The following is a 27,537-nucleotide window of genomic DNA, read 5'->3' as shown; positions in this document are numbered from 1 at the left end:
CAGAGCTGAATCCTCTCTTTGTAGGTAACTGTGGCCGTTGGGGTATGAATGTCTCCCTGGGTGGATTGTGAAGCCTTTGGCTCACCCTCCAGTTTTAATGGCATTTCTTGCAGCTTCCCTGGAAAATTGTTGTTTGTTTTTGAAATAGAAAAAGGTCAACCGGGACACAGTGCTGGAGGGAGCTATGTCACGTGGGGTGAGTCAGGGTCTGAAGGAAAAAACACAAACTGGGCTGCTATCCCATATATCTTTCCCACTTGAGCGTAGCAACTTGATTCTGAGCATCCCACCAAATCCTCTCCCCACAAAAACATGCCTTTATATTTTAGGGTCTGCTGGCTGCACCTTGTCAGTCATATGTCATTTGGAAGCCAATGACAGAACCAGAGGGGCCCACCACAGATGTTTGGTCACACACCTGCACTCCATTGCTCCAGGCCCAGTTACCTGCTGGCTCCTATTCATTGGCATAGCTGTTCTTCACCATGTTCATGAATTCCACTCAGTCAAAAACGGCACTCGCTGGTTCAGTCATGATGAGCAACAGGAGATCTAAAGGTTCTCCAGGGATTTCTGGTCATGGGATTCTCAAAAACTTCATGGTATTGGCCTAGCCATATTTCAAGAATGAAGAAGTTGGCACTGTGGGTTTTGATTCATTCAGGAGCCATTAAGTGTTGAGGAATCTCCTTTCAGTGAAAGCTCTGGAGATCACATGCAGGCAAGGCTTCCCAAGGAGTGGCGAAAGGTCACAGGAATCCAGGCCCATTGGGGTCTAAAATACGAGGTTAATGTGAGTTTTGGCTCTCAACTATATCTGAAAAGGCTTTAACAGCAAAATCATATGAAATCCTGGCTGAGATTCCCAGTGCTGTGGAAAAAGCCACCCTCGGCCTAGATCTCAGTTTCCAAAGGTTCCTCTAATGCCTGGCCTTCTCAAATCCCAACACAATTCATGGCAATAGTTCTCTGAGATCAGTTCCAGAACTCAGTCTCTAATGGCATCACACCAGAGTTCAAGCTGAGGTGGACCCAGTCATGTTCTCTAACCACCACACAAAAGACCACTATTCTAACAAAAACACTCCCACATGGCCCTCATCTTCTTCCATACAGACACTTATCATAATATTCTGGCTGGGGGTTTCCATAGGGGGAGCAGTCTAAGATGGTGTGCAAAGTAAGCTCTCATGCCCATCATATGCCAAATGTCATGGTGGCCTGGACACCCTTCCTGAGAAACAGGATAGATAAAATGGGCCTGTAGTTAATACTGCTCTGCTTCTCAAATTAGAGAGCTCCTGCCTGCCAGGGGTAGATTCTTTATGTGTACTGGAGTCATGAAAAAACCCAAACACTAGTTACTGGAGGGCTTGCAACAACTCATTTGACCCAGAGGATCCCTGTTCTTACTTCATAGGGGTCAGGAGCCTGACCAGAGGAAGGCAAGAGACTTCATCCAATATTACACTTCTTTTTCATCCTTTTAGATTTGGATGGACACATGGGATTTTTCTTTAGTTTCCTAGGGTTCTGAGAATGTAATTCACAGCCACACACAGGGCCAAGAGTCTGATTCAGACACATCTTTTACAAAGCACTTTACCTAAAAGGCACAGATTAGGCCTCTTCATTTCCATTTGAAACTGTTTTCTTGAGGATTCCCAAAGGAGTGCCCTAAGGCAAAGACCTCCCTGACATTCAGGGGAACAGGACAATAGGTAAGAAAGAAGCCTGGGGAAAGACTTTTCTTTAATTGAACACTGTGGCACTGACAGCTCCTAATCATGCAACTTGGGTTGCTATCTATCCAAGCAGGGATTCTCCAGAGAGAGCCTTACCAATAACACTAATTTCTGAGTTTTCTGAGATTTTTGGCATTCCCTTCAGCAATCCAGTCCATGGCCATGTCACAGAGCTTGAAGGTAGTATACATCTTGGACATAAAACCACAAGCCCTTTCAGAGAGTGGCCAAAATTCAGGAAGAATACAGGAACTTAGGATCATGGTAGGTGTTGCCCATCTGCAAGGCAAGCAACAGTCCATTCATAAATTGCCCACGAGGAGTGCTGGGAAGCTTTCCAGTAGACAGGACACATTCACTGATGCATTCTTCTCTCTACTGTCTTTAATCACAAATCCAGTGGGATCCATTGACATAAAAACATTAACCAATTGCAAAAGTACTCACAAGTAAACAGTCCATTTCAAACCTAAGAAACCGTTTTCCCTCCATGTTCTCTGAACATGAGACAAAACCACAAATTTAAACACAAATACACTAAGACACACAAACTCCCTCTGGAGTTGGTCTCTGTCTATCCAAAGTGTCCTCTGTCTGTTGGGTGAAACTATATTCCCCACAAGTGCCTGTCCTTTCTCAGACTGGGTCTCCTTGTTCATCTCTGTGTAGCTGTCAGCAGCCAGCAATGAGCCAATATCTTTTTTTCTCAGGAAAGTCCCCTCTTCAGACCTTTCCTGTCATTTGGCTATCCACACATCACAAAGTGCCAAGTAAGAATGACTCTGGCCTTAGTACACCCAAACAAGTGAACCCACTGTGACTGGGATCGGCTCTGGGAGCCCCACTACCTGAATCCCAAGTTCAGAGAGTTCCATCACCAAGGAAGTGAGGTGAGGTCACTTCCTTCAGGGAAGTGAATGAGGTCACTGCCTTGGCAACCACTTGGTCCTAACAGTTGTTTCCAAGGGTCCCATGAGATGGAGGCTTCCCCATCTTCCTGTGACATTTTCACAATTTATACATATATACATATCATAGGATCCCGGGATCAGCTATCCACACAGGCCTGGTTGTGTCCATCTTCCCTGCATTGAGATGAGAGAGACATATTCAGACATATCCCAGGTTATTTGCCGTGGAAGATGACATTATGTCTCCCAGGTTTTACATAGCTGCTTACAACTTCTCCAGGGATTCTTCTCTTGTGTGAAATTAGATTGAGGGAGCAGAGTATGGTTAGGGTCAATATCATGGTCGATTTGGGTTAGGAGTCATTCTGGTGGGTGAATATTCGTTTTGGGAAATTGGGGTATTTATAAGAATGTATAGGTGAAGTGTACACATGAAAATTGAAAACTAGGTAAGATCTGAAACATAGAAGGGCATTGAGCCTCTGATTTGGATACATAGTGTTGAATAGGTTCTGCACAGAAGTACTATAGACATCAATACACCATGGCAGAGGATCCTGTACCTCAGATACTTCAATGTAGAAGACAACATCCAGTGAAACAGGGACAGTAGGTATGTTTGCAGTGTCATTTAGGAAGAAGAATGAGTTTAGGACTTGGACTAATAGTTCTTATGTAATAGGGTTTGTGTTAGAGAGTGAATGAGAATGTCTGCATACAGGAAGAGTCACAAGTATGCATTTGGCAAAATATGTATGAAAATAGATGTTAATATATAAAAGTTCTGAATTAAGGAAAATTATCATGTGAGGTATATATTTAGGAATGTTTTTAATTGGGTTTGGCAGTATTCATAATATTATGAAGATAGAATATATATATATATATATATGCATCAATATCCTTGAAATTGAATTTTTTTTGTAATCATGTGCATGTCTTTTCATAGTAGTACATCGTTTTATTTAAAATTAAGTTGGTTTAAACATGAGTTCAGGCTTAGTTACTAATTCTGTGATTGTAATGTTACTGTTAAAATAAATATGTATATTAATTAATCTGAGTGTTTATTCTACCATACATATGAAAATTTTTAGACAAATTACAAATTAGTATTTTTGGAACCTCAGTGTCTTAATGAGACCCTGTCTTTAAATAAAAAATAAAAGAGGCTTGGGTGTGGCTTAGTGGCATAGTGCTTTTGGTTTAAATCTTTAGTACCCAAAAATATTTAGATGCATGGATTTACAAAAAAAAATGTGGGCTATCAGGAAATACTATTCTATCTTTTGTAAAATAATAAAATTCTTATGCACTATACAATGGAAGTAAACCTTGTAATCATTATGTCATATGAAGAAAGCCTAAAACCATTGTAGAAATACTAAATGATTCCAAGGAGGAAGTAACCATACCAGTCAAATTCATACAAATAGAAAAAATAAAACATAAAATAGATGTAACCTGGGTCAAGAAGGTGGCAAGAATTGGGATTTTAATGGGTAAATTTTCTTTCAGAGGTGATTAAAAATGTTTGGAAGCATAAAGTAGTGACAGTTACAGAACATAGTTAAGGTTCTTGGTTGCACTAAATTGTACAAATGAGAATATGTGAGGTATGTTTTTTTATGTATAGTATACCAAAAATTTTTAAAAAGTTAATGTTTAAAACATTTAGTTTTTATGCTTTTTGCTTCACACACACTGAAACACACTAAAGTAAAACTGCCCTTTTCTTTTCAAAGGTCTTAATTTAATTTCCACTGAGGCTTTTTTTCAATGTTTTATTTGATTCTGAATAAAATATTTGTAAAGTAACCCATTTGAAGAAAAAAAATGTTTTGGATAGGCCATTATTTATTGCATTGCTGATTGATTCAAGATACTAGAAGATATTTGTCAATAAATGAGGGCAGAGGGCTGGGGTTTGTGGCTCAGGGGTAGAGCACTCAACTCGTATGTGTAAGGCAATGCATTTTATCTTAAGCACTACATAAAAATAAATAAAAGTATTGTATCCACCTCTCTCTCTCTCTCTCTCCCCCACCATAGGTAGCTGAACTTAAGTTTGTTCGTGTGAATTTCCAGGCACAACAAATAAAACAAAGAAACACACTTTACCTTTAAAGAAGCTTCAGGACAGCTTCTCTTCTGTTGGCCTCAGGCTCCCCAAAAGGGAGAGCAAGAGAAAGTCAGAAGAGGCTGGTGAGAGAGAATGAGCACGTTCAGAAGTGGGCTCTTATTGGGGGGGACCCTTATTCTTAGAAAGTTCAATCCAAAAAAGGCCAAAAGTGGCAGGGATACAAAGGGCAGGTGAGTGTAATTCGACCCAAGGGGCCATGGTACAACACACCTAGGTCTGAAGACATACCCTCAAACTTCCTGATGGGGTCAATGTCCAGGTCACTACAAGATGTAGTATAGGTCAAAGCCTCTTCATTCCAGGATGGAAGACACAAATCATTCAGAGTTTGTGTTCATTTTATTTCAGAACACTGCCACAAACTGGTGATAGAATTTACAAATATCAGATAATATTTAATTTCTTTCTAATTGCTTCTTCAGAGCAGCACTAGGGGAAATTATTACAAAATTTTTATGAGGCTGAAAACTACCTAATAGTTCTTAAATCTTCCAAGTTATCTCTTTTGACTTCAGCATTGATCTATTAAATCTGAATCAACATATCTGTTGACTCCCTTAAATTTTGTGAATTAAAATGAAGAGCATGGGGTAATAGCAATAAGAGTTTCAGATCCAGTTTTAGCCCGTTAAACCAAGGCAATCCACTGGGGTAGTTATTAGTCTTATAGCAATAAATAAGAGAAGTAAGGACTTTTGAATAACTTTCTGTACTGGTGGGTTTCTTTTTTATTTCTCTGTGATCATGAAATATTATGGTGGCATGTCTAGTAAAATTAGCCCTTAAAATAGCATCAATTAATTAGAACACATTGCATTATTACACCTGTGTTTTCAGAGTGTACAGATAGCCTGGATTAAATTTATATTATTACTGAAAACTTTGAGTTATTGAGAACACTTGATTTTGAGAAAAGATTCAATTTAGGCTCTTTTACTATACATTTAATTACTTAGAATTATTATTTATGAGTAAAATTAAATTTTACACACACAAATGTGTGCATATTGAGACAAATAACAAGCAATACAATCTAGTAAAAAGAGGCTTTGGAGTTAAGAGACAAGTGTTCAAATTCTGATTCAAATACCTAGCAGTTATAAGACTCTTGCCAAATTACTTAATTTCTCTAGGACAAGTGCCCTTTTTGTAAAATGGAGACAATAGACCCAACTTTCCATGCTCTTATGTGAGCATCTATTTATCAGGAGAAGTAGCATATCATAGCAGTTAAGCACTTGTACTGTTATGGAGCTGGACTGCTTAAAATCACATCTCAGTTCGTAATGTACTCACATATGACCTCAAGCAAGTTGTCTTCCTCAGTTTTCTCATTTACAAAAAAGATATAACAAAACTAATTCCAAACTGTTATTTCAAGGATTGAATTGTCATTATTTGTAAAGCACTTATAGACTCTCTGATACACATTTCATTTTTTGTAACAAATCATGTTTGCTTTAAACAATTAGTGTTCAATCTCCCAATTTTCCTCTAGTCTCTCAATTGTTCTTTCTCACTGTCCAGTACAGAATCTATTCCCTGCCCATTTTTCCCCTGTTATTTTGGTGTTTCTCAAAATTTTAGAGGTAGGAGGGATTTTTAATGTCATCTAGTCATCTAGTCTAAATATTTAATTTTCTAGGTGAGAAAATCTAGATTCAGAAAAATATTTGACTAACACAGGGACAATCAGCTTATTTAGTGACAGAAGTGAGACTTAAAAATACAAAAAGTTCGATTCACAATGTAGCAGTTTTTCTTGACTGACTCCTCAAAGTAAAGGTTCCCTTTTTCTTTCAATTCATCTAATATGATGCAGTGACCAGTACCTCCCTAGGTGTTGGGCTTGCTTCTTTGCTTGTGTCTAAACATGGTTGGGTTTTTTCTGGCATTTTAGAATCAGCCTGCTTCAAGAAAAATGTCCAAATACTTTTCTCAAAATAACCAGGCCCCTTTCAACCTCTTATATTCTGTTACTACTTTTGCTTCTCCCTTTGAGAAAAGGTTTTGTGGAGGTCTCTTACTAAACTACAAGCCCTGCTTAATTTTGAAATCTCACAAGCTGATAGCCCCAGGAAATGTGACCCTAGAGTTCACACATTCACAGAGAATAGTTCTATGTGTATTGTATCACCTTGTTCTAATTCATTACCTAAAAACTGAAAAAATATTTTCCAACTCTGGGCTGTAAGAATTGCAGCTCTTTCAAATGTCTTTTGCTTAAGTAATTTTTTGCATACTGGATCCACAAACATCTGAAATTTTACAGGGTATCCATATTATTCACTCTTGTTTGATATATTGTCTTTGTGACAAGCATATATCATCTTATTGACAGTCAATATTTCTGTGTTCCTTTGGGAAAAAGATGATTCCAGGCTTACCTCTTGACTTAAATCTCAAATACTCTATTTTAAATGGTGGCACAATTAATATTTTAAGCCTTCTGTGTGTGAATCCAAAGCAAAGATTGACCAGCTGTTCTTTTTTTTAACTGAGACCTAAGCCGTATTTTTTCCCAAGTGAAGCAAAACTCAGTTTATTAGGTTTGTCCAAAAAAGTCATACTTGATACACTAAAGACTTCTTCTTTTTATATACTAAGAATTTCTACACATCTTCCTCATAGTTTTAATGGGAAAACCCCATCAACTGAACAATATCTAACACATGAATTTTGAATTTCAACTAGATGACCATCTTAACATACACATCATATAAAAGATAACTTTGCTCAAAGGGAGTGCATATAAGGAGAAATGGGTTGAAAAGATTCATAAAGCCAGAAAGAAAGAGAGATTTCCTCTAATATTAATTTGACTCCTTAATTTTAAAGAGAAAAGTGAACTTAGTGAAGAAAAGAAAGTCGTTTCATGAAATACTGTTAGAACAAAAAGACATCCCAGGCATAAAGGAGGTGGGGAAAGAAATAAAAAAGGAGGGAATAAACTGACCTCATTCTATAACTCACAGCATGTACAAATATTAATTCAAAATTGATCTTGGGCCTGGCATGATGGCACACACCTGTAATCCCTGTGGCTTGAGAGACTAACAGGATGATCATGAGTTCAAAGCCAGCTTTAGCAAAAGCAAGGCACTAGGCAACTCAGTGAGACCCTCTTTCTAAATAAAAAAATCAAAAATAGAGCTTGGGATGTGGTTCAGTGGTTGACTGACCCTGAATTCAATCTCCAGTACCCCCAAAAAATCATGGATTTGTAAGTAAAACATAAAGCTACAAAGGAAAAGGAAAGTGAAGCTTAGCAAGGGAAACTTTGCCAAAGTTCACTCTGTGACTTAGACTTGTCACAGAGCTTGTTTCAATAAATTATTATTCACTAATTTAACAAATTCCTATTTGGCCCTAATAATTCTGGTACTCCATGCTCATTCAGAGTAAATGGTTTCCACTATAGTAGCTGGATATTTTTTTTTCCTGCTCTTTGGTCTTGAAAGATCTTTTTCATGCTACTTCAATTACTCATTCAGCATTCACTAGGCAACTGCCATGTGCTAGGCATCCTGCAGGATTAGAAGCTGAGAGACTCAGAGTCAACAGGAGAAAGAGTGGATTCTCTTTTTAATGAGATTTAAAAACCCTTTAGGTACAAAAACAAAGCTTTTCCTAAGTTTTCACTAGGTGAGCACAGCCAATGTGCTCTGCACACCAGCCACATTTTGGTGATTGGCCAATCTTGAGTTCCACCACACTGGCTAATCTGGCCTGTTTGGAAAACTGAAGTCTACAGAGATAAAAAAGTCAAAAATCCTCTATAAAGTGAAAGCCCTCTCACCTGGGCTCCTGAGGCAGGTCATCCTAGGGTGACACTGGTGGCTCATCTCTTGGTCTGCCAAGGAAAACTCATGAAGCTCCACAGGCGCCTCCTCCCAGTGCAAAGCCCCTGGCTGCCTCACAGCTAATTATGCTGCTGAGTCCTCACCCAGGCCCATTCCTGCAGCTTCTCAAAAATGAATCTTAAACTTCTAGATAGTGGGATGCAGATGTCGCACTGCATTTCTATTTCCTTCTCCCTATCCTTCTTATAATGTATGGAACTTTTTCTCATGGAAAGTCAGGGTGTCACCTATAGCCTCCCTTTTGTCTCCTCCTCAGCCTGTCATTTCCACTTGTCCTCAGAAAATTTTGGACCCCAAAGAAAGCTTTAAAATTCAAGTCTCAAGTAAGAGTGGAAAAACTGTTAAAATGAAGAGCTTGGGCCTAACAATGCTGAAACACCCTTTTTCCAGAGACCTGGGCTCTGGATGGTGCTCACCTCAAAGGGTAGATGCCTCCCTCTCACCTGGGCTCCAGAGGCCTTTGCCAGCCCAAACCACCTCCCTCAGACCTATGAATAATCATCTAGGCCTTCCTGGGGGGGATGCTTCTTATGAATAATGTAATTTCTCTCAGCTGCTTTCAGAAGCAGGAGGTGGAGCTCAGCCTTGTGAATATGCAAAGCAGGTGCAAGTGGCAAGTAACTGCTCCCCTACCAGGCCTGGCCACCTCACAGCCTGGTTCCAGTGCAGGCTTCCATTCGGAACCCTCCAGCAGCCAGGCAAACTCTCTCCTGCCCTTCCGAGGACTCACGCTCTGCTCCAGGGCTTGAGGAACATGCACCAAGTTTGTGATGCCTCAGGACTCGGGGGTGACCAGGGACCCACACCAAGTTCAGGGGGACTGGAGAAGTTTGCGCCCCAGATTGGCCCCACTTGAGCAACCTGTAGGATGAGAACAGCTTCCTGAGGTGGTGCCTGCCTGCCAAGATAAGGTGCTAGGCAGGTGTGGGCTGCTGAGTTGGGGGTCCCAGAAAGACCCAAGGCCAGCCTCTGCTGCCCTTGAAGAAGGGCTTTCTCAACATAAAGTATCCATCCCTTCTCTCTCAGCATATGTTATCTACATGTTATTATCTTTCTTTATAAAATTTTACTAATAGAGGCAAGAGTATTAATGTACAATGTAATCTCATTTTCTTAAGTATGAAACCTAGAGTTCCATGATTAAGGTGATACCAGGTTTTATTTAATCTGAGGTCTTTTTCTTGGATAGCCATTTCTGCTGTCTTCCTGTGGTCTTAATTCTGTGCATGTCTGTGTTCTAAAATGCTCTTCTTATAAGGTCACTGGCCATATTGAATTAGGGCTCATCATAATGATCACAATTTAACTCAGTTACCTTTTTAAAAAAATTGTTTCAGAACTTTTATTTATTTATTTTAATGGGGTGCTAAAGATTGAACCCAGTGCCTCATATGTGCTAGGCACGTGCTCTGCCACTGAGCTACAGCCCAAACACTTAACTCAGTTACCTCTTTAAGCACATTATCTCTAAAAGCAACCATACTCTGAAGAACTGAGGTTTAAGATTTCAACTTATGATTTTTGAGAAAATCTTCAACTCAAGTCTATGTATAACATCTTAGTTTACAACTTCAATCATATCTGATCTGCCTTATGAGGAAAAACAGAAAAAAAGTTTTGTCATATTTTGTCACTGCATTATAAGGTCACAACCTTCCAGTCCATAATGTGAGTCCTTGTCATGTGCTGCTGGATAACTTCCATTAAGCTGTTAACATATATTCTGTTACTTGTAGCAACACATTTGAAATTAAAAAAAAAAAATGTAAAGTCTGTATCAACTTAGATTATTTTTAAATGTAAATGGCAATGACCACCAATGAAAAATGTTTTATGTAAAATACACATTTTTTCTTTTTAATGGGAAAATGTCAACTTCTTATTTTATTAAAATTGTAAACATTTGAAACGAAAAAGAAAAAGGTAATTTTATGAACTCAGAATTTTTTCAAGCTAACAAAATATTTCGCAGTTGTTCTAGACCAGGCCCTTAGAGAAATAGTCCTGATATGCAATTAAACATGAAAGAAATTTATTTAGGCATATTAGTTTCCTGTGTCTGCCATAATATAAAAAATGTAACTTTTTGCTTAACCATGTTTCCCTTGCTGAGCTGCCAAATGCCTGCAGCTCCCAGTTCAAGGGGCCCTGGACTGTGTGCCTTGTGTGCCAGGGGCAGCGCCAGTGGCCACTTGGGCATGGTCACCCAGGGCACACTGTAGCCCAGCACTGGCGCCAGCTTTCCCGTGTTTCTGCACTGGTGGCAACCCTCACTGCCTCCATTCTCTCCTGTTCAGGCGGGGCAATTGCTTGGCTGGCCGGTTCGCCAAGGCAATCAGAAACTCCCTCTCTGCCACAGTCACAAGCAGGTCATCCCAAGAGTAAGCAGGGGACACCAGGGCACCAGCAGACATCAGCCACCCTTCCAGGCCTCCCCTGCTAGGGGGCGCCTGGAGCAAAATGGCTGTTATTCAATACATACTTGTTGAATAAATGGCTAGCAAATAATAAAAAATTACTTTTGGAAAAATTATGTCTCCCTAATTGTAATACCTTTCCTTGACATTCCATACTTATCCCTCAGGTCTCATCTTGAATGTCACCTTATCTGGAAAACCTTCCTGGCATTACAATTCTGTATATAATTGGCACAGAGACTAAGTAAGTACTGTGTTCCTAGATCTACCACAGAAGGTTGGCCTCATTCCTAGCTTTATTATACAGCCACAATTCTTTGTAATTAGCTCTACAAAAATTTTAACATCATTTCAACTAAGTAAGGTCTCATGCAATTCTGTCTCTTTAGTAGATACTTTTAAACTCAGATTAATATGTGATTTATATTGTTAAGGTCAACATACTAATGCTATTTATTAATTTCTCACAGGTTTAGAAAATACTTTTAAGATTGTGGATTTAAATGTTCTGTGTCAAAATGATTTATTTATGCTCAGCTTTATGATGCTTTTGATGCAAGTTAGTTGCCCTTGTGTTCTTGACCACAATTCTGTCTTTCCCACCATTAATACAGCAACTGCTACTAGCTGTTTCCCCAAACCTAGAAGATGTCATAGAAGTTTTTTTTTTCAAAGTTAAATATATGGAAACTGAAAGTTAATATTATATAGAGAAAAGTAAAAGTTATTATATGATTAAAAATTTTCTTTAGATAAACCTGTGTTAATAATTCTGTGTAAATAATTTCATTTTTTATGTCTATAAAAGAAGCTGAAGGAATTTTTTTTTGTATATATATATATATATATATATATATATATATAATTATTTTTTTCACCATTGAGATTTTTTGAAGCAAATTTCATTACTTTTATATTCACTTGCTATTCAAACAAAAAAAGTTAATCAGAATAGTCTTTAATTCATTAATACTGTTATTGTAACTTAAAATTGGTAAATGTCTAGGGGCTTTAAAAATTAATCCTGAATTTAGTGCCATGAGACTCTTCCTTGGAGGCAGTTTTCCATAGCACTTCAGTGGCTTCTATGCCCACATATTTATTGGTATATCCAGATAAGTCCTAGATAATGTATTTACCTAAGAACACTAGTCTATCTATGAATTTACATTAATACTCATATCAATGTATACCTATCTATGTGTATATTCTGAAATTATTAGTGTAATCTTATAAAGCATTATTTTATGTAGTTTTAAAGATAGTATTTTGGGCTGGGGATGTGGCTCAAGCAGTAATGCGTTCACCTGGCATGCGCGGGGTGCTGTGTTTGATCTTTAGCACTACATACAAAAATAAAGATGTTGTGTCCACTGAAAACTGAAAAATAAATATTAAAAAATTCTCTCTCTTTAAAAAAAAGATAGTATTTTAGGGCTGGAGTTGTAGCTCAATGGTAGAGCACTTGCCTAGTGCATGTGAGGCACCAGGTTTAATATTAAGAATCACATATAAATTATTAAAAGATATAAAAATATAGTATTTTATAAAGAAATATAATTTAAGACTGTGTTCTCTTCATCTAAATTTTATTTTCACACAAAATAGTGCATGTGCATTTTTACTTAATTTTATTAAGCAAAACTCACTTCTACTTGAATAAAAAATACTACTTATTATTTTATTTAAGCAAAACAATAAAGCCTATCCAATAATCAAAATCAAAGTTAGATCCTCATTATTATCTAGAAATCTGACTACACATGGATTTCAACTTTCTAAGAATTCCATATATATGTACATTATACATAAAACTTACAGTATGTAACCTATGTGAGGTCAGTCAGTCCATATCCCATAAGGTCTTTTTAAATTTTACATGACAAGTAAAATAAAGATGTTAATACAGAAAAGATGGTATTGTTAACGTGATATCAATCTATGATAAATTAACTTTTAATATGCCTAATATTAAGTTCACCCTCAAAACTCATTTTTCATTTAATGCATTCAGGCAAATGAGTCTGTGAGATAGATAGCCACCTAGGAAGACATCACTCCTGAATGTTCAAATGTAGTATAATGGAAAGGAACGTTAGTTGTAGCTTACAATAATCTCAGAGAATCTTTATGGTATTGGCTTAGTCAGAATTTAATTAAGAACCTTGTTTGCCCTCAGATGTCAAGAACCTTAAGAAATATTTAAAATGTTTTTAAAAACTTTAATGGATGACCATCTGGTTAAACTGCAACTGTGGCTCACTGTTTATATTATTTCCTTTTTGTGGTAACATTACAAAAAGCAAAGTATCCTTCTTAGCTATAGATTTTCATAGCAATTCAATACTCCTTCCATAATTGCATCTATTATATTTATTAAATTGCATTTGAGAGTTATCAGAGATTTATATTTAAGATATTTAAGTTAACCTTTCGATACCTTACCAAAAATATTTCACATTTAGATGGCAGTAGTCTGTGTGAAATTAAAGCTGCTGTTATTTTTAAAATTTTCAAAATAAAATATACTTTATAAATAACAAGACTACTGCAAATAATGTGCTGTAAAGTTATATTGAGATGCATTGAACTGGTGTCTATGCAAAAAGCTACTATATCAAAAAATGAATCTACACTTAAATTATTTTTCATGTCACCTTAGAATTTGTAATCTTGATCAGTGTTTTTATCAGATTTTAATATGAAATATTTTTCTTAGTCTTTACAATGTACGGGAATTATGTTTATGTGTTGGCTATCAATTATTTATTATGATCAATTTAAATTCCATGTAACCTATAACAATTTAACTCCTCTTAACATGCTTTATTCACTAATCAAATGTCTAATTCAAGGAATTAATACAATTTAGTTTTATGCCTTTGATATCTCCATTAGCTTTACAATAAATGGTACTTTTCCATTGTATATACAGAGAGTATAAATAAAACTCACATGAATGGAAATTATTAATTTTTTAAACAAAATTAGGACTTCCTATATGTTCTGAGATTATTTTCCCTATTACTGTAAAAATCCTAAAATCCTGTTGGAGTCAATCTCTTTAAAGAGCTGTTAGATTTCACCGTTAACTAATCTAACAAGTTTACTAGAATTATTTCTGTAAGAAAAAATGACAGCTTCCAAGATTGTTATGTATTTCTTTACCTGGAGGAATCAGGTTGAAATATTTATAAGACTGATTTTAGGTCCTGGCATTTCCACACTAAAATAGCAAGGCTGGCAATTATATCGAATTAACTGGTATTATCACATAACATCCTTGGATTTCTGGGCAAGTATTCAGGTCAGTTTTTGAACTACATGTTGTAGAACAAGTTTTTAGTCTGTTAAGCTCTTTAATTGATTTGTGCCATAAATTTAAAAGACTCATTGTTTCTTCAAGTAAAACAGCTAGGGTATATTTTTTAATTAGTCACAGAATTATTTAACATAGGGACATGGAATTATGTTGCTGTCAGTTATTAGCTCAATTCCCTTTTACCTTTCCCTTGCCTAAGCTGAAAGGTACAGCAGTGTTGTGATGAAACATGACTTGTGATTGTTTGAACTACTGTAAAATGTTCACAGACAATGTGATAAGTTTTTGAAGGTAGTTTCTCAAAATCTGTGCTGGTTTTCTATTTTTTTTTCCTGGAACATCAGTAGCTGAATTCTTTAATAGGATTGAAATATTGAGTTCTCCTGAAATCCCTGTTTGGCCACTTCAACATACACTTACACTTCATTTGTAAGGCAGAAGCAAAGAGAGTTTAAATAAAATACAAGAACATATTCCATCCACCAACCAAAAAACCCACAAGGGCAAGTTAATAATCCTTAAAAAATACTTAATTTTATAATTTTTATTCTAAAATTTTTATTAATATTATACATAAAAATGTCTACAGGATGGTAAATAAAATTTTCTTCTCCTAAGACATCATATATATTTACCTTAGGTGACAGTATTATGTCTACCATAGCTCTGTTTGAAATACTGCTTATCCAACTTCATGAACTTCTCTGACGATGAGTTTGTCAGTCTTACTTATCTCCATAGTTCATATATACTCTAAGCTGTGGCATGACATATTCTGCTTAGTTTCATGCCTGTTATAAAATATTTTAAAAGCATTTGGGAACAGAAGTATATGTTCCAAAAATTCCCCTTGGTAGATCAGTTTTTTGAATTCAGAAAGAAGCTATTTTTGTCCTTTTAAAAATTAAATTATCTAAGGAAATCCTAACATTTCTCTCCACTCTCCTTCACCTTGTTCTCTCTCACTCACCTGAGATAGAAGGCCAAAAATGATTATCACTTTACAGAGACAACTAAATCCTGCTGAATTAGTAAATAGCAACCAACAGACTTGGGCCACCAGTCAATGCCAGTCATTAGGGACACCCAATAATATGGTTTTAGTCAAGGCCACTACAGCAAACCCAAATATAGTTAGGTCTTAGTATATGAGTTTTAGCAAAACAAAATCAAGGGGTTTCAGAGAAAGAAGCATTAAAAATAAAGGGAAAATACAGTTATAGGCAATGTGTTTGAAACAAGTATTAATAACAAAAATTATTTTAGGTAAGTCACTTTTTAAAGGCAAAATAACCTAGTAATATGTCAAAAAGTTCAAAGAGTTAACAGTTTGGTGAGAAAACAGACTATGATATGTAGGTAAAGGATAACTTAAGACAATTTACAGAAAAACACCTAATTCTAATTTCCAAAAAACATTCAAGTCAGTTTTTAGTTGACTTAATCATATTACTTTATGACTAGATCTAGATGGCAGAAAACCAAAATGATTTAAATATTTTTCTTATGAGCATGTACTTCATATTGCTTTGACTATTTTTAACGTATCAAAATAAAATTATCCTGAATGGAATTAAATAGTCAGGGACACACTTTTCAAGACTATTGAAACAGATTGAACATAACTGCCCTAAAATAAAGTGGAGTACAGCTTTGAAGCACTAAGGTGATACAAGAGGAAAAAAAGTACTGGAGAATGTTCAGGGCACATTGGCTAATGTGATTAGGTCATTTCATGTGTTTGCCACTTGATATTTATGGGTGTGACTCTCATATGCCAAATTCACAGTCAAACATTTCCTTACAAGTTACTCTTGTCTTGTCCTTTATGACCAGTGACTGCAGCATGATCATGGACAAGGGATGGTGATGGTGGCTGGCCTGCCCCTGGCCACCCAGAGACAGACACAATGGTCGTGGCCACTGCTGCAGCCATCATCCTTGTCATCTCCACCACCATGATCTCCACCTCAGTGTCTTGCAGCTCCAAGATCTAGGCCAGCATCTCTGTGGCAACACAGAAGGGGTCACCCAAGGCCATGACTCCAGGGCTGCTGGTGGGCCAAGAGGAAGGCAGGCAGTGGGAGGACAATGATAGCCCATGGAAGCGAGAGAGAGAAGGCACTGCAGTGGGGTGCCAGACCTCCCAGGGCAGGAGGCCACCCTCCCTAGGCCACTGCTCCTCCTGCTCCTGTCTGCCGCCAACTGGACATCCTCCTATTTCTCCTTATTGATTGTCTTTGTATTCAGATTATTTCCCATTATTTATTGCCTTTGTATTCAGATGTTGATGGTTATGTCAGTTTTCCATTTCTTTATTTCTTTCTAAGTAAGGATTGGTCCAAATTATAATAGAAAACTGTTTATGCATTCTCTTCTACTGTCTATCATATCTCTTGGTTTGGGCTATGTAATAAAATTTGAATGGTCTATAGTTGTTGTGAAAATTTTTATTATTTTTCCTTGCTTATATTTTGGAGAGTTATCCTTAAATCTACCTGGTTTTCTATAATTCACAGGATCTGAAGGATTATCTCCAAAGAATAAAGCTTCAGTTTTCAGTCTAGTCTTAGAAAACATGGAGTTAAGACAAAAATCAAGAAATCTAATGGATATAAACACACACACACAAACACACACACACATTTTTCACATTCTTTTAAATATGAAGCTTGGGTTTGTAGCTCAGTTGGTAGAGCTCTTGCCTACCACATTTAAAAAAATAAAAAAATATATATATTGTATCCCTCTACTACAAAAATTTTTAATTAAAATAAGTAAATATGTAGCACACCTGTTGCTGACAACATTTTTTTAAAATTTTGTACTTTCCAACTGTGCATATTGTACATTTTTTGGAAATATGCTTAGTAATGCTATATGTGATTTTTCTGGAGGTTGATATCTTCGTGCAGTAGATTTTCTGTAAAAGAATGGGCAGTTATGTGCATATTTCAAAAGTATTCCCCCCCCAAAAAAAGTTATATAGCTTTTATCTGCTATCTTAATTTTAGTTGTATTCTTTGATGTCAACACATTTTGTATGATTGTATTTTATAGCTATATTGAATCATATAGTATTAAATATTAGATATGATTTAATAGTGTTAATAAATTTAAACTCATCTTAGTTACTTTTTTCTCAAAAAATTACTAACAGATTCTGATGTTCAGTTTAATTTCTTTCCCTATTCAGATACAGAAAGTGGGGCTCACTTGTAGAATGTGTTGTACCTTTTAACACCTCATTTATACATCCCATGTAATAGAAAAGGCAAAAGTAAAATAGCAATCCTAAAAAAGAATATGGCAGGAAAAAATAGTGGAAAATAGAGAAACTGTACAGAAATAAAACATTAACAAAAAACAGACATAAATAAAATGTGCCAAGAGAATGTGAATTTTCATGGTGGAAAAGATCATTAAATGACCCACTCAAAGGTTGAAAATAAAATAAAGCCAAAGATAAATTTTCATTAACATTCTCTCTTTGGAACTTAAACCTACTTTCTAAATATAGTAATAGTGGTATTTGGGTATATCCAAAGTAAAATGTTCACAGATCAAAAGTATTACTTGTAAATGACTACAGCTTGGTGTTAGAGATACACATCATATTTTCAATATTCTCAGGGAAGAGTATCAAAAAGTACACTTTTATTCCAGTTAAATTTTAATGAGCATATATAAGAATGACACTTCCCCCAAAGACAAAGGAAGAATAGATTGGATTGTGACCAACCTCATAATTTTTTATTCTCTTGAACTAAGATCAAGTGCATTTATTTCTATTAAAATGAACATTGTCATAATTTGTCTTCTTCATTATCACAGAGAAAAAGAGAGAAACTCAGTTTCATATCCTTCAACATTTCTTATATAATGCCTTCTTGAATCTTATGAATATATTTATTGTGCTCAAAGCCAGTTACCTAATATTTTCTAAGTTGTTCAATGCATTAAGCCTGGATTTTTCCATAAGCATATTCATTTTGACAGTTAAGTAACTTTGAGATTATAATTACTCTGTTTACATAAAAACAAATGAGCTTTAACTCATTTGTATATACTTATTACAAACATTTTCAAAATTACAGAGAAATTACATGAATTACTAAAAAAGTAAGAAATTACTAATTTAGTTTAATATGACACAACTATGTCATTATTCATATATCACAAAATAGACATTGTGTTTGAAATTATAATTAACTCCTAGTTGTAAAAATGCATGCAGTTCTAAATATATGTGATTTTATCTGAATTAATTCTATAACAATAATGATTTATCCTGCTATACTCAAGTTATTTATTATTATCATTCCTGGAAATAATAATGTTCAAAATGCTTTGGCAAGTAAATATTTGGAATACTCAACCTGGTAAAATCAAATAAGACATGAGAAGAGATATGTTGGGTTAATTCCATTCATTTCAAGTATTTCTCTCAAAGGTATATATAATAAAACGCATTTGAGATTAAAAACTTATAAAAAATTAATTACTTTGCCTCTGTTGGGGCTTTCAGAAGAAATAATATAATATATACTTACAAAAGTCTCCACCTGTGAAGTTGCTGTTGTTGTTAACATATCTTTTAAAAATATTTTTAATTGTAGATGGACACAATCATAGTTTATTTATTTTATGTGGTGATGAGTATTAAACCCAGTACATCACATGTGCAAGATACTCTACAAAAGAACTACAGTCCTAGCCGTTATTAATACATTTGTTAATATTGTTTCAAAAGTAATAGTTTTGACTCTTTCTAAGTCTAATAACTCAAAATTGTCTGTATGCCTCAGCACCTCTGTAAATTTCCCCATACATTTTAGGGGGTCTTGTTTTATGTCTCTACCACATTTCAATATTGCATTACTATCAATTAAAATTGTCATATCTGAAATTTGAGTGAGGCTTCATAGTTTACCAAACATATCAAATGTTTAGAATGATCATTCCATTAATCCTCAGAAAAGTATATTATTCCTCATTCATTGCTAAGAAAATAAATCAGAATGAGAAGACTTAAGATGACATAGCAGAAGATTCTGGACTTCAATAATAGACCTGCTAATATTAATTTTAGTAAAATTTCTTTTACTATCCAAGGTAAATGTTTTACCTAGCCTTTTGCAAGACTTGTTCATTTCTTGTCTCATACATGATACAAGGCAAACTGAACACTTGGGACTTGGAGGTTTTAGACCTCCTTTCTCTTCTTCCAATACACTGGAGTAAACAAAAGTTAATTTTACCCAAAACACTTCATCCTTGAACATGATCTCTCTCCATCAGTCCTATTTTGCCATATGTTAGAAAAGTTGTTTTCTCTTAAAAGGTATCAAAACAGTTTTTTTTTTCCTTCCCCAGGTCTGGTTTGAGTTTCTTCCTGTAATTATGAACCTACCTTGACTAATTTTCCCTGGTATCTGGACCACTATGTGTGATTCTAAAACCATTGATGTTATTTATTTAACAATAATAACTAGTTTTGTTTTGCTTTAGATTTAATATAATACTAAGTATTAGTCAAACTATAAAATAAGAGATAAATTTATTGGAAAAAAGAAATTGCTCTTACCTCATTTAATCAAAGAGCTTCACAAAATAATTCAAGCAATAGTTACCTATCAAGTAGTAAATGTAGTTATATATGAATCACTACATTTTATGGTTGTGATAAGTAAGTATTGCCAAAGTAAATTTTTAGCTTGAAGAAGTAACTAATACTTGGTTATTCTGCAACAAATTGTATGTAAGTCTCCAAACACATAGTTAAACTTTCAAAATGATGTTATTGAATTTATTTTAAGTTTAGGAAAGATTAGTGACTTACATGAGGAGATACATCTCAGTGGCATTAAATAGAAAACTATTCAAAAGAAAGTTCTTCTGAGTCAAAGCATCTGTAAAATAATCTTTCCTCTGTTTTTAGAAGTTATATGTGATTATTTTCAATTGTTTCAAATCTAATTCATAATTATTTATTTACACTAATCAGAACCAAACTTTTTATTTCATTTAACCCTACAAACTATTTAATGTAGATTTCAAAATGTTCATCATTAGCCAAAAAAACAACAACAAAAAAAACACTACATAAATATTTGCAGTGAAATAGTTTTGGGGAAGGCTGTGGTAATATATGTGGATTTACATTTATCAAAAGAAATATGAATTTTAAGATTGAGGAAAAATTCCTTCAGCTTATTTCCTTTCAATACATTGACACAGTTTTTCTTGAATTTCAATACCTTCTAGAATAGAAACTGATGCCCTATTAACATAGCAAATTTAATTCCACATATTACAAGAGCTTTGCCCTTAGATGACAATGTTCAGTATAAATAACTAAAAATATTAAAATATAAGTTTAAAGCATGCATTTGTGCTATAACTAGTGGGATCAAACAAGTACTGTCAGTCATAAAATATGGTTATCTCAGTTCTCAATAATGTTCTCCTTTAAAAATATTTTTCTCCACAAGTGGTTAAAATAATGTTAGCTTTATCAATCATCTTTCACAAATTTTAAGCAAATTTTAGTAGAGTGGTAATGATGCCTACTATGAATTTTCAGATATAATAAATTACCTCTGGCATTATCATGCACACTAAATTAATGCAGCATTGGTGGACACTTATTGTTAGGAGAGAGTTGTCATTCACCTCTTTTTCTTTATGACTTAAGGAAACGTAACACAAATTCCATCTGTCAAATGAGAAATGGAATGTTTTTTCACTGTTAGCGAAAACTGAAATCATTGTACTGGAAATTTGCAATGAAGGTAAAGTATTGAAAGAAATAGACTATTGAAACCCAGTTGTAAAAGAAGGAAAGCAGAGAGTTCATAGATTTTTTTCTGTGCATTTGTGAAACATTTAGTTCAGCTAGTTCTCTAAGAATGAAGCTCATGACAACTTGTCCATGTTGTTCCAGCACTCTCTCTTGAGCTGAATGTAAATGAGGCAGCCATTGGTGCTCATTGTGCTGGAAGCCATCCAATTCTATCCAGAAAGCTCATTTTAGTGTAAAGCTGGCTCCCTTCATGACAGTGTATAGAGAAACTGTGTCACTAGTGACCTCATTAAGCAACTGAATCTACCAAACTTTTATAGACTTTGCCTATCACTGGATATTCTATTTTACTGAACCAATAAATACTCTTAAATATGTATGTAATTTTTTCTATAAGGGAAGTCAATCTGTTACACACATAAAATTGAGGACAAAACAACTGCAGGATTTAAGGCATTTAAAAAATCTGAATCACTGATGTTATCGAATTGCTGCCTGATTCCATACAGAAACCCACGTATCAACATTGGGAGCACACTCCATACCTACTGTATGGTAGTAAGGAAACAAGGAAGGCAAATTTGGGAAACTGTGCTTTCACAGCTTATTCGACATTCCTAAGATCCCAAAATGCCTCTGGTAGTGAATTATAAGCTAATCACGATCTATTGAATTAAGGCAAATCAAGTTTGAATTTCTGTTTACCTGAAACTACAAATGTGTTAAATAAAAATAAACAAATATAGCTGGCAATACAAACCATGTCTCAATAATGATCCTAAATGTTAACGGCTTAAACTCACCAATTAAAAGACTTAGGCTAGAAGACTGGATTAAAAAAAAAAAAGATCCAACAATATTCTCCCTACAGAAGACTCATCTGATAAGAAAAGACATACACAGACTGAAGGTGAAAGGATAGGGAAAATCATAATATGCACATCGACTGCCGAAGCAAGCAGGGGTTTCCATCCTCATATCAAATAAAGTAGACTTCAACTGAAAGTTAATCAAAAGGGATAAAGGTGGACATTACATACTGCTCAAGGGAACCATACACTAATAAGACATAACAATCATAAATGTATATTATATGCCCCAAACAATGGTGCAGCTATGCTTATCAAACAAATTATTCTCAAGTTCAAGAGTCAACTTGACCACAGCACAATAATCTTGGGTGATTTTAAAAGACCTCTCTCACCACTAGACAGATCTTCAAAACAAAAGTTGAATAAAAACTATAGAACTCAATAATAAAATCAATAACTTAGACTTAACTGACATATATAGAATATTTCAACCTGCATCAAGGGGATACACTTTTTTCTCAGCAGCACATAGATCCTTCTCTAAAATAGATCATATAATATGCCACAAACCAACTCTTAGCAAATACAAATAGTAGAGATACTACCATGCATTTTATCAGATCATAATAGAGTGAAATTGGAAATAAATTACAAAATAAAAAATAAAATTTTCATTATCACTTGGAGACTAAACAATATGCTACTTAAAGAACAATGGGTTACAGAACACATCAAGAAAGAGATTACAAAATTCTTAGGGGTAAATGAGAACAAAGACAAAACGTATCAAAATCTTTTGGACACTATGAAAGCAATACTAAGAGGAAAATTAATTGCATGAACTTAATTCCTTAAAAAAAGTCAACAAATAAATTACCTGACACTACATCTAAAGCCTTAGAAAAAGAAGAAAAAATCAGCAGCAAAAGCAATAGAAGGCAAGAAATAATTAAAATTAGAGCTGAAATCAATGAAATCAAAACAAAAGAAGCAATTGAAAAATTGACAGAAAGTTAGTTTTTTTAAAAAAATAAATAAAATTGAAAGTCCCTTAGCTATGCTAATAAAGAGAAGAAGAGAGAAAAGTCAAATTACTAGCACACATGATGAAAAAGGTAATATCACAACAGACACTACAGAAATACTGAGGATAATTAGAAATTATTTTGAAAACTTATACTCCAATAAAATAGAAGACATTGAAGGCTTGGAAAAATTTCTTCAGTCATACAATTTGCCCAGATTGAATCAGGAAGACACACAAAACTTAAACAGACCAATATCAAGTGATGAAATAGAACACACTATCAGAAGCTTACCAGTCAAGAAAAGCCTAGGATCAGATATATACTCAGCCAATTTCTAAAAGACCTTTAAAGAAGAATTCATCAATACTCAATTTATTTGAGGAAATAGAAAAAGAGGCAGCAACTTCCAAACTCATTCTATGAAGCCAATATCACCCTGATCCCAAAACCAGGCAAAGACACATTAAAGAAAGAAAACTTCAGACCAATATCTCTAATGAACATAGATGCAAAAATTTTAAATAAAATTCTGGCAAATTGAAAACAAAAACATATCGAAAAGTTTGTGCACCATGATCAAATGGGATGCAGCCCATGGAAGAAAGGCTGATTCAACATACACAAATCAATAAATGTAATTCATCACATCAATAGACTCAAAGCTAAGAATCATATGATCACCTCAATAGATGCAGAAAAAGCATCTGACAAAATACAGCACCTTTACATGTTCAAAACACTAGGCAAACTAGGAATAACAGGAACATATCTCGACATCGTAAAAGCTATCTATGCTAAGCCTCAGGCCAACATCATTTTAAATACAGAAAAATTAAAAGCATTCTCTCTAAAAACTGGAACAAGACATGTATACCGTCTTTCATTACTTCTGTTCAACATAGTTCTTGGAACACTGGCCAGAGTAATTACACAGATGAAAGAATTAAAAGGATACACACAGGAAAAGAACAACTCAAACTGGCACTATTTGTTCATGATATAATTCTATACATAGAAGACCCAAAAAAATACACCAGAAAACTTCTAGAAATACTAAATGAATTCAGCTAAGTAGCAGGATATAAAACCAACACTCATAAATCAAAGGCATTTCTGTATAACAGTGAAAAATCCTCTGAGAAAGAAATGAGGAAACTACCCAATTTACAATAACTTCAAAAAAATAAGATACTTGGGAATCAACTAAACAACAAAAGAGGTGAAAGATCTATACAATGAAAACTACAGACCCCTAAAGAAAGAAATAAAAGAAGACCTTAGAAAATGGAAAGCCCTACCTTGCTCTTGGATAGGCAGAATTAATATTATCAAAATGACTATACTACCAAAAGCACTATACAGATTCAATGCAGTTCCAATAAAAATCCCAATGGCATTCCTCATAGAAACAGAAAAAGCAATCATGAAATTAATCTGGAAAAATAAGAGACCCAAAATAGCTAAAGAAATCCTTAGCAAGAAAAGTGAAACATCACTATACCAGATATTAAACTATACTACAGAGCAATAGTAACAAAAACATCATGGTATCAGCACCAAAACAGACTGGTAGACCAATGATACAGAATAGAGGACATAGAGACTAACCCCCCAAATTATAATTATTTTATATTACAAGGGTGCCAAAAACATGAAGTGGAGAAAAGACAGCAACAAATGGTGCTAGAAAAACTGGAAATCCATATGCAACAAAATGAAATTAAATCCCTATCTATCACCTTGCACAAAAGTCAACTCAAAGTGGATGAAGAACCTAGAAATTAAACCAGAGACTCTGTGTCTAATAGAAGAAAAAGAAGGCCCTAACCTTCATCAGGTGGTATGAGGCCCCAACTTCCTTAATAAGATTCCTATAGCATAAAAATTAAAACCAGGAATCAATAAATTGGATGAAATCAAACTACAAATTTTCTTCTCAGCAAAAGAAACAATCTGTTAGGTGAACAGAGAACCTACATACTGAGACCAAATTTTTACCCCCTCACACATCAGATAGAGCACTAATGTCGGGGGTATATAAAGAACTCAAAAAGCATCAAAAAATAAAGAACCCAATCAACAAATGGGCCAAAGACCTGAAAAGACTTCTAGAAGTGGATATAGAATCAATCAACAAATATTTGAAAAATTCTCATCATCTTTAGCAATTAGAGAAATGCAAATCAAATCTACTCTAAGATATCATCTCACTCCAGTCCGAATGGTAGCTATTAGAAGACAAACAACAACAGTGTTGGTGAGGCTGTGGGGAAAAAGGTACATTCATATATTTCTGGTGGGACTGCAAATTCGTGCAGCCAATATGGAAAGCAGTATGGATATTCCTTAGAAATCTGGGAATGGAACCACCATTTGACCCAGCTATCCCTCTTCTCGGTCTATACTCAAAGAACTTAAAAACAACATATAATAGAGACACAGCCACAACAATGTTTATAGCAGCACAATTCACAATAGCTGAACTATGGAGCCAATCTAGATGTTCTTCAGTGGATGAATGGATAAAAGAAATGTGTCATGTATACACAATGGAATTTTACTCAGCAATAAAAGAGAATAAAATCATGTCATTTGCAGGTAAATGGATGGCGTTGGAGAACATAATGATAAGTGAAGTTAGCAAATCCCCAAACAACAAATGCTGAATATTTTCTCTGATATAAGGAGGCTAACTGATAGAGGGGTAGGGATGGGAAACATGGGAGGAATAGATGAAATATAGATAGAGCAGAGGGGTGGGAGGGAAAAGAAGGGTGAGGGAACTAGCAAGGATGTTGGAATGTGATAGACATCATTATCCAAAGTACATGTATGAAGACACGAATTGGTGTCAACATACTTTATATACAACCAGAGATATGAAAAATGTGCTGTATATGTGTCATAAGAATTTTAATGCATTCTGCTGTCATTTATTTTTTAAATCAATTTTAAAAAACACTGGCAATAAAAAAAGAAAATGCAAAAAATAAAAAAGAAAGAAAGAAATTGGAGAGCATATGCTAAAAACCAAAACCAAAAATAACAATACAAACAATAAAACCCCAGAATGCTTCCAGTAATCATACTGTGGAAGTATTGCAATTTTATTCTTTGACTGGTATGTATTATGAGACAAAAGAAATGAGCATTTATGAGGCAGGAAAATTAAATTATTCCCTCTATGCTTCCAAACCAGAGTTATAAATATGGAAGAAACAGTATTCAAAAAAATAAAGATGATAAGTAGAAGCTCTACTCTCAAGTTAAGTATCAATATACACATGGAAGTATAAAGTTCATAAGCATGTATGTATATACACACATAAAATATATACACACATATAAAGATAAGATAAATATGTAAAATATATACATATATACACACACATAAAGATACAATAAGTAAATACTTATATATACACATATTAAAGTATATCCTCACATCCTCCCATCCCCCTCCAGTCCCTCCCAGGTCCAGTGGAACTGAGGGGTCCCTGAGTGCTGACAGCAGGATGCAGTAGTCACTGTAACCCAGCATGCCTGGTGCAGTTGGCCAATGACTGCACCTTCTAGCAACCCTGGTGAGTGGTTCTGGTAGGTGGGTGAGAGACCATAGGTCAGATTGGCCACTCCCCCAGTAGACCCATGCTCCACTTCCAGTGGCTGAGGAAGTGAGGGTTGCATTTGTTAAAAAGAATGTGTCTCTGAGCATTGGTCCCTAGATCCTCCCTCATACCATGGCAGGTGAACTGGTGCTTGTCTTGTATCTTCCTCTGATGTGGCTGGGACAGGAAGCTCCTTGCTTGCCTGCACAGGGTTAGTCAGAGTGCTGTCCATCCACCTGTCTGTGACATTGGCAGAGTTCTGGAGAGTGAACAGGATGCAATATTTTCTCTTTTACTATCTACAATAAAATTAAATATGTGTATGTACATAATCTAATATAGAAGAGTATTTTAAAGCCACAATTAAATTTCAAACTTTTTTCACTAAAATATATTTCTTCTGCCACACATCAAATTTTGTCTCTTGTTATTATTAGCCCATAGATTTCTTGCGTGCTAGAAAAGCATTATGAACTTTCATAGATTTTTTCACTTATATCTCTTTTGCTAGTATATGCAAACAACTCATGCTAAGGTTTTATTTACATTGAAGCTAATTATATCTGATCAATATATTAGTTTTCTTTGGGGATACACTCAAGTAATTTTAAATGATACAGAAAATTAAACTCACATTGCCTTTGACATAACACTTTCTCTTCTGCTATTTAGAAAAAATGGATCACAAAACTGTTAAATTTGTGCTGTTGTGCTGACAGTGAAACTTAAAGAATGCCCATATGCTATCAAGCACAAGTTAATAGAGTAGAGCTAAAGAAATTTCTTTATTGTATGTGAAATGGGATCTTTTTAGAAAGTGAATTGGCTAAGAGCAATTTAATGAGGTACCTTCTAAAATGAGGTGATGACAGTAAAGAGAGAG

The 27,537-nt window shown here is 34.9% G+C and overlaps 1 long non-coding RNA gene across 1 annotated transcript in view; it reads right to left on the bottom strand.

Moving 5' to 3' along the window:
- LOC131424632 (uncharacterized) overlaps positions 1 to 26,952 on the bottom strand; it is a 47,092-nt gene extending 20,140 nt beyond the window's left edge. Inside the window, exon 1 of the long non-coding RNA XR_009227984.1 lies at positions 26,786 to 26,952. This is a non-coding gene — a long non-coding RNA (uncharacterized LOC131424632). The remainder of the gene's footprint in view (positions 1 to 26,785) is intronic.
- Between the last annotated feature and the right edge of the window lie 585 nt (positions 26,953 to 27,537).

This window comes from Marmota monax, unplaced genomic scaffold (genome assembly GCF_021218885.2).
Source record: "Marmota monax isolate L192 unplaced genomic scaffold, Marmota_monax_Labrador192_F-V1.1 WCK01_AAM20220418_F8-fsc01443, whole genome shotgun sequence".
NCBI classification, from domain to species: Eukaryota; Metazoa; Chordata; class Mammalia; order Rodentia; family Sciuridae; genus Marmota; species Marmota monax.
Note: the sequence above shows the minus strand (reverse complement) of the source record. Positions and strands in the feature narration are given on the sequence as shown.